Below are 8551 nucleotides of genomic sequence, written 5' to 3'. Positions count from 1 at the left end.
GGTCAAAACCACATCTCACAAGGCGTTAAGAGATGGTCGGCCAAGGATCACATTATAGAAAGACGGACAGTCTACTATTAGGAAGTGGATCATTGTAGTTACGTGGTTTTGTCCTTCTCCAACCATAAATGGGAGTTGTATTGACCCCTCAGGTATGACTCAACCACCTAAGAAACTGAGTAATGGAGTTTTGATAGGTTGGAGTACGGATTGACCAACTCCCATTTTGTCAAATGATGAGTGTCGAATGTTGCATCTCAGACCCCAGTAATTGCCTGATTTTACGTACATGATAAGGTTTAATGCCATATTTTAATCGTGTTTTTATTACAGGATGAAATTAGGAGTGTGTACTGAAAGATGATGTTAAGAACATGGATTTGGCGCTCCAAAATTACCAGAGCACGGGATGGACTCCAGAAAACCAATAGTGAAGATTTTACACGCCTGGGATTAAGGAAAGCAAGGCAAAGGGGCTCGAAAAGGGTCCAGAATGCAAGATCACATGTTTCTCGCCATCCGATCAACTCGAAACTTCATACACGTGATGGGGACCATAAATTAACCGTACATATTAAATTTCAGCCATTGACGATCTCGGGAAGTGGTCTAACGGCCAGATCAGCCCCTTAATTCATTAAGTGGGGCCCGCTGGATATCTGGATATACATCAATTTTGGTCCTGACGGTGGAAATAATATGAGAAAAAGGATGGACGGTGCGGATTTCTCGAAATCATCACAGTGGACCTATATCTATAGCGTGTACACAGTGCACATGTGCACTACCTGAGCACGCGCTAGCGCTGACTCGCGGTTCTTCGTCGAAAACGGTAGAGCCGTCCAGCGTCTCCGCAAGCCGACCGCGGTCGTCGGTTGTGGGGCCCACCTAGTGTTCAAATGGACAATCCAAACCGTCCATCCGCTTCCTGGGGCAGTTATAACCATCGCCTAGATGTCCGTTTGGTTCCATGCATGTGTACGGACGTTGATCGCTGAAAAACGCAAAACGGACGGTGAGTTTAAAACTCTGTGGGCCACCGCAACTCTAACTCGAAATTGGGCATTCCTAGCCGTTTTTTCATCCTCCATGCAATGGACGGAGTGGATTATTGAAATAATTATCAAAATGGGTCCCACCATTGCCACGGAAGTTGGTTTGGCGTCCGCGAAACGCACGGACGCTGCCAGTTTTTGCGGAAATTAGTGGGCCCCACTCGTCAACCTTCCGGAAGATCTGATCCGTCCATCGTGTAGAGGGCTTCGAGAGCTTCAAAACCATGTTGATATTCCTCGCCCATGCGTACACACGTGTGCGATACAAAGGCCAAAAGTAGACTGCCCCGGGACGTTCAAAATTGAGTTTTTTGAGATTTCTTCTGTGGGCCGCGCTAATGGACCTTCAAAACCACCCATTCTTGACTGAAATTTCGTTCTGAATCCAATGGAAGGGGTGGATTTTCCAGAAAATACCTCTGTGGGGCCCACCGATCACGGCTGCGAAAATTTGTACTCCGAGTCCTTCTACGACTCTGCCACAGACCCCAGCCATCCAGCAGCTATAAAAGGGGAGTTTTGGACGTGGGAAAGAGATTGAGAATGAGGGGATTCCAGATCTGGAGCAAGGGAGAGAAGAAAGAGAAGAAAGAGAAGAAAGAAGAGAGAAAGAGATTGTTTGGTTTGACGTTTCTTTTATGAATTTTATTTAATATTTTTTATGGATTTTATGGGTCACTAATCTCTCAGCTAGGGCTGAGATGAAGCCCCTAATTTGATTAGCTCTTGTATTGGTTGATTTACTTTGAATTTCAATTAATTTGTTTCTTTCTTTAAGTGGGCTTTATGGGTTTAAATTCTATACTTCTCCATCTATGAACTTGATTAAAGTATATATATGGATGTTGTTTGGATGCTTATTATAGGTGCTTGTGTCTGATCAAGAATAAGTTTCCTATAGAGGAAGAAACAGGGTGCTTTAATGAATGTACATTCCATGTACCCGACCAAGGATATGGGATATGTCATTCATGGCATTGCTTAAAGGAATTAGACAGTTTGTATGCCCGATTAAGGACACAGATTGTGCTTTCTCTGTATAAGTGGTATCAATCTAGATCAAGGTGAATCAACAGACAAAACAAGGGTTAGGATAATTAGGGGTGGATTCGAAAGTCCTAGTGCTCTCTCTCTGATTGAATTTTCTTCCCTGTTCTTAATTAATTATTTTTCATAAAATTGTGCTTAGTAATTCATTCCATTATTTGTTGGATTAGTTAAGGAGAATCATAGATTTGAATTGTGACGACCAGTCCTCGTGGGAACGATCTCGTAATACGTACCGTATCTGCATCTGATTCGTATACTTGCGAGTTTAAAAATCATTTAAATCGTGTTGGTTTAAATAAAACATCAAGTTTTTGGCGCCGTTGCCGGGGACTGTTTCGGTCCAATTGGATTTAAGATTCTCTCTTATCATAATTCATAGTCTTAGTTTTTTTACTACCTTTAGGTTAAATTTTTTTAGAAACTAACCTATTTCCTGTTTTGTAGGGACCTGACATAAACTACTAATTTGGTAATCTCTTTCCAAATTTTCTATTTTTTTCTAATTTCTATTTTTAGAATTAAGGTTTTATTTTTTTTAGAAAGTTTCTATTTCTAGGCTATTTTATTTTATTTTTAGAAATTTCCTATTTTCTAATTCTAGATTCTGATTCTTCTTTCAAGTAACTTTCTATTTTCTAGTTTTAGAAAATTTTCCCTTCTTAGAAACTAACTTAGTTTTTTATTTCTAAGATTACAAACTTCCTTTTTTAGAAATTAACCGTTGCTTAGGATTTTTTTTCTAACATTATTTTAGGAATTTAATTTATTTTTATTTTCTTTTTGTTTACAGGAATTGAGGAAGGAAGCTGCTAAATAACATTGTCTTCAAAAGGAGGAGCTCCCTATTCTTCAGACATCAATCATCTCCTTTTCCGGGTTCTTTCTTCCCATTCTTATTTACATAGTTTTAACTTGTTTTAGAATCTCATAGTTTCTAGGTCTAGTTTTATTTCTCTTAGGTTGCTTCTTAGTTTAGTTTTCTTTCTTACATTGCAATAACATAGTTTATGCTAGGACGTAGATCTCTGAATATAGAACTAGCACCGTTTGATCCTGAGATTGAAAGAACAATTCGTGAAAGATTGAGAAATAATCCTGTTGAAATGGCGAATGAGACTGAAGTTAAAGCTCTCAAAGATTATTCAGCTCCTGTCCAATTTATTGCGCCTTCATGCATAGGGTTGCCAACCACTACGGTAGCACACTTTGAACTTAAACAGGAGTCATACAATTGTTGCCATCCTTTTATGGATTGGACAAGGAGGACCCATATCATCATGTGAAAGAATTCTTAAACATTTGCTCCACCTTTAAGTTCCAAAACTTCTCAGACGATTCGATCCGCCTACGCCTGTTTCCTTTTTCTTTGAAGGATAAGGCGAAAGCATGGTTGAATTCTCTAGAAGTTGGATCTATCACTACATGGGACCAATTGTCTAAGAAGTTCTTAAACAAGTTCTTCCCCGTTCACAAAACCAATGCCCTCCGTAGAGAAATTACTAACTTCACACAAAAAGAGGGCGAGCACTTTCATGAATGTTGGGAAAGATGGAAGGACTTGCTTCTTAAATGTCCTCACCATGGTTTTGAGAAGTGGCAACAAGTTCAATACTTCTATGACGGTCTGACACCACAGAACCGTCGCATGGTTGATGCCACTAGTGGAGGGTCATTCATGACCAAAAGTGATGTCGAAGCGTGGAACTTCTTTGAAACCTTGTGCGAAAATTCCCAGCAATGGGATTATTCAAATAGAGGTGACAGAAGTCCCCAACCACAAAAGAGAGGTGGTATATATGAGATAGGAGTCATACCAGAGCTGAGCGCCAAGCTTGATAACCTGACAAAGAAAGTTGATGCTCTGGTATTAAATAATGGACCACCACAAACAGCTCAAGTCGAGGCATATGCCACATGTTCTAGTCCTGCCCATCCTATGCAGTCTTGTCCATCTGGTGCAGCATTCCCAGAACTTCTCTCTGAACAAGTTCATGCTATGAACACTTTTCAAAAATCTGGGAATGATCCTTACTCGAACACATACAACCCAGGGTGGGCTAAACATCCAAATTTCTCTTAGGTAAAAGGACCACAACAAGGAGGACCATCTGGAAATCCTCCCATGCAACCGCACCTCCAAGTTGGCAGTCAACAACCTCAACAGTTTCCACAATATCAACAACTGCCTACACAATCAAGGAAACCATCTCTTGAGGATACACTCAATGTTTTCATGGTGAGTTGTCTCCAATTACAAAACGACTCCCATCTACCCTTACTGTCCTACCAGGAAAGCTTACATGCAAATGCACAATCCATTGCCAAGCTGGAAGTACAAATGGATCAACTAGCTGCCACATTGAGTGAGAGAGAGAAGGGCAAGTTCCCTAGCCAACCTGAGGCTAATCCAAAGGGACAGTATGAGATTGGCTCTAATTCCAACCAAGGGCAATATCATGAACAGGCCAAATCGATCACTACCCTTAGGTCAGGCAAGCAGATTAATAACAGAATAGAGATGCCTGGGGATGAATCAAATTTTAAAACAGAAGATCAAGATGAAGCAGAGAGCCATACCAATGCATCCAAAGTCCAAAAGCTCTCTGACTCTCCAAGAGCCACTAATGTGCCACCTTATGTGCCCAAAGCACCCTTTCCTCAACGTCTGGCACCAATAAAGAAAAGAAATAACTTTGATGAAATCTTGGATGTGTTTCAAAAAGTGCAAGTCAACATCCCGTTGCTTAACGCTATCAAGCAAGTCCTCGCTTACGCTAAGTTTCTTAAAGATTTATGCACTCAAAAGCGTAAGCAGAATGTTCATAAGAAAGTCTTCCTTGCAGAGCAGCTCAGCTCCATGATTCAACATAACACCCCTCCTAAATTTAGGGATCCAGGAGCTCCCACCATTTCTTGCGGCATAGGAGATCATAAGATCGGGAAGGCATTACTTGATTTAGGGGCGAGTGTCAATTTGTTACCATATTCGGTTTATGAGCAGCTAGGACTTGGTGAGTTGAAACCGACTAAGGTAACATTACAACTAGCCGATAGATCTGTCAAGGTGCCCCGGGGTATTATTGAAGATGTGTTAATCCAGGTTGATAAATTTTATTTTCCAGTGGATTTCATAGTTATAGATACTCAGCCTGTCCAGAATCTTCATAGTCAGATCCCAGTCATTTTGGGTCGTCCATTTTTGGCCACATCTAATGCTATTATCAATTGCAGGAATGGAGTTATGAAATTGTCCTTTGGTAACATGAATATTAAACTCAATGTTTTTAATGTAGGACAACAATCCTCAGATTTGGATGACATATTTGAAGTGGACATGATCGAGAGCCTTGTGCAGGACTCCTTCCGTACATCTTTTGAAGATCCTCTTGAGACCTGCTTAGCACAATCGGGCATGGATTTTGACATTGATAGTCCCATCCATGAAGTCAATGCATGCTCGACTCTACTCCTATATTGGAGACTGAAAAATGGAGAGCGAAAGTGGAACCTCTTCATCCCTCTGAGACTCTTCCTGACAGCACAGTTTGTAACTCTGAGAAGACAAAGGCGAGCGGGCTGCTTAATGTTCTTAGAGCATATAAGGCAGCAATTGAACGGAAGATAGAATAAATCCAGGGAGTATGCCCCACTGTATGGATGGATCATGCTGTGGTAATATCGCATAACATGCAAAGGAAGCGTGATCCTAACATAGAAGAAGTCGTTCGAGCAGAAGTCCTTAAATTATTTGACGACAGTGTCAGTTGCCTTATTTCAGATAGCACAGTTCATGGGAACTCACATCACTTGTCTGGGATCGGTTAATGAAAGTGTTGAGGTAATTTCTTTGGCGGACCCTGGTTATAAAGATTATTTCATTCATGGTCCGTTCTTGTCTGGCTGAAGACGTTAAACTTAGCGCTCATGGGAGGCAACCCAGCCTTTTGCTTTATTGTATTGCTTTTTATTTCATTCATTTTCATTTTTCTTAGTTAGTTACTTCAATGTTTGTGGGTAACATTACTGCAAACCCTCACGAGACTACAACTCATCCACTAGGGGTAACCTAGGGGTTTAAAGGCTTGTTGCATGCTCTAAATGCAATCGAGAGCACCTGCGAAAGTGGTATAGGTAGGATCTTCTTTTATTTTTCTTTTTGTTATTTTTGCTTATGTTGATTTCTCTCTTGTGCTAACTCGCTTTTACGTTGAAATTTTTCACAAATTTTGAGAAAGCTTCTTGATTCTCCATCCAGGTATTATCTTTTCATCACTCCTCTTTTATTCTCGTTGTCCCATGTGCATTGCTTGTTTATTTCTTTTACATTGAGGACAATGTAGATTTTAGGTTGGGGGTGGAAGATTAGGGTACCTAATCAGTATTTTCTTGGTCTTGAGCAAAATTTGTGAAAATTTTAAAATTTTTCTGAATTTCTATTGAATTCAAAGTGATTTTGAAGGATAGTTGTGATTTTAACATTATAAGATACATGATGTTGGTAACTAATGACTCTTGGATTCGGCCATCTGCTTGATTTCACAGTCAATTTTGAATTGTTAATCTATGATTAGACGTTGTAAACATTGATTGAGTCATGATTTCACATATCACATCTCACTTGCACATTAAGTTTTGGTTCGATAACTGAATGATTAACTTGGTAAAAAGAAGAATTAAAAGGCTAAGTCACATAATCTTCACCATAGGTTTGCTCCCTATAGGTGTAGATTTGATTCTCCATAGTTGACTTATAAAAAAATGAGGCGACGAGTTTTCACCATAGGTTTGCTCCCTGTAGGTGAGGATTTGATTCCCTTCCTTGGCGTACTGTTCATAAAGAAAAAAAAATAAAAATGAAGGCTGAAAGGTTAATCTAAAATGCTAGTGTTGGTTGTCAGGAATTCTGTTGTTAATTACCAATTTTAGCATGAAATTGATTATTGGAACTCTTAATGATTGTAAGCTGAGATTATACTATACACCTGTGGAACTCAATGTTTAGGAATGTTCTAATTAATGGATTAATATGTTGAACTTGATTATGAAGTTTACTGTGAGCTTGATTTCAGGAGAAAATTCTACTTACCATTCATGAATCTTAGAATTTTCACATCTCAGCTATCTGTTCACAAGTCACTTGAGTTTACAGGAATCGTCTTTTATTTCTAAAATTATTTTTCGCATGTTTTGCTCGGGACTAGCAAAATGCTGGTTGGGGGTTGTGATGAGTGTCGAATGTTGCATCTCAGACCCCAGTAATTGCCTGATTTTACGTACATGATAAGGTTTAATGCCATATTTTAATCGTGTTTTTATTACAGGATGAAATCAGGAGTGTGTACTGAAAGATGATGTTAAGAACATGGATTTGGCGCTCCAAAATTACCAGAGCACGGGATGGACTCCAGAAAACCAATAGTGAAGATTTTACACGCCTGGGATTGAGGAAAGCAAGGCAAAGGGGCTCGAAAAGGGTCCAGAATGCAAGATCACATGTTTCTCGCCATCCGATCAACTCGAAACTTCATACACGTGATGGGGACCATAAATTAACCGTACATATTAAATTTCAGCCATTGACGATCTCGGGAAGTGGTCTAACGGCCAGATCAGCCCCTTAATTCATTAAGTGGGGCCCGCTGGATATCTGGATATACATCAATTTTGGTCCTGACGGTGAAAATAATATGAGAAAAAGGATGGATGGTGCAGATTTCTCAAAAACATTGCAGTGGGCCCTGTGTATGCAGAGTGTGCATCGTGCACACTTGCACCAGCTGTACACCGTACCCGTATCTCGGTCAGCGCCAGCGCTGACTCGCGGTTCTTCGTCGAAAACGGCAGAGCCGTCCAGCGTCTCCGCAAGCCGACCGCAGTCGTCGGTTGTGGGGCCCACCTAGTGTTCAAATGGACAATCCAAACCGTCCATCCGCTTCCTGGGGCAGTTATAACCATCGCCTAGATGTCCGTTTGGTTCCATGCATGTGTACGGACGTTGATCGCTGAAAAATGCAAAACGGACGGTGAGTTCAAAACTCTGTGGGCCACCGCAACTCTAACTCGAAATTGGGCATTCCTAGCCATTTTTTCATCCTTCATGTAATGGACGGAGTGGATTATTGAAATAATTATCAAAATGGGTCCCACCATTGCCACGGAAGTTGGTTTGGCGTCCGCGAAACGCACGGACGCTGCCAGTTTTTGCAGAAATTAGTGGGCCCCACTCGTCAATCTTCCGGAAGATCTGATCTGTCCATCGTGTAGAGGGCTTCGAGAGCTTCAAAACCATGTTGATATTCCTCGCCCATGCGTACACACGTGTGCGGTACAGAGGCCAAAAGTAGACTGCCCCGGAACGTTCAAAACTAAGTTTTTTTGAGATTTCTTCTGTGGGCCGCGCTAATGGACCTTCAAAACCACCCATTCTTGACTGAAATTTCGTTCTG

General features: G+C 40.8%; 1 non-coding gene across 1 annotated transcript; it reads right to left on the bottom strand.

Moving 5' to 3' along the window:
* Positions 1-3585: 3585 nt before the first annotated feature.
* LOC131224389 (small nucleolar RNA R71) lies at positions 3586-3692 on the bottom strand. The gene has a single exon (XR_009160877.1). It is a non-coding gene; the product is annotated as a small nucleolar RNA R71 (small nucleolar RNA).
* Positions 3693-8551: the final 4859 nt, after the last annotated feature.

Source organism: Magnolia sinica, chromosome 13, assembly GCF_029962835.1.
Source record: "Magnolia sinica isolate HGM2019 chromosome 13, MsV1, whole genome shotgun sequence".
Lineage (NCBI taxonomy): Eukaryota > Viridiplantae > Streptophyta > Magnoliopsida > Magnoliales > Magnoliaceae > Magnolia > Magnolia sinica.
The sequence above is the reverse complement of the archived record's forward strand: the minus strand, read 5'-3'. Positions and strand labels throughout refer to the sequence as shown.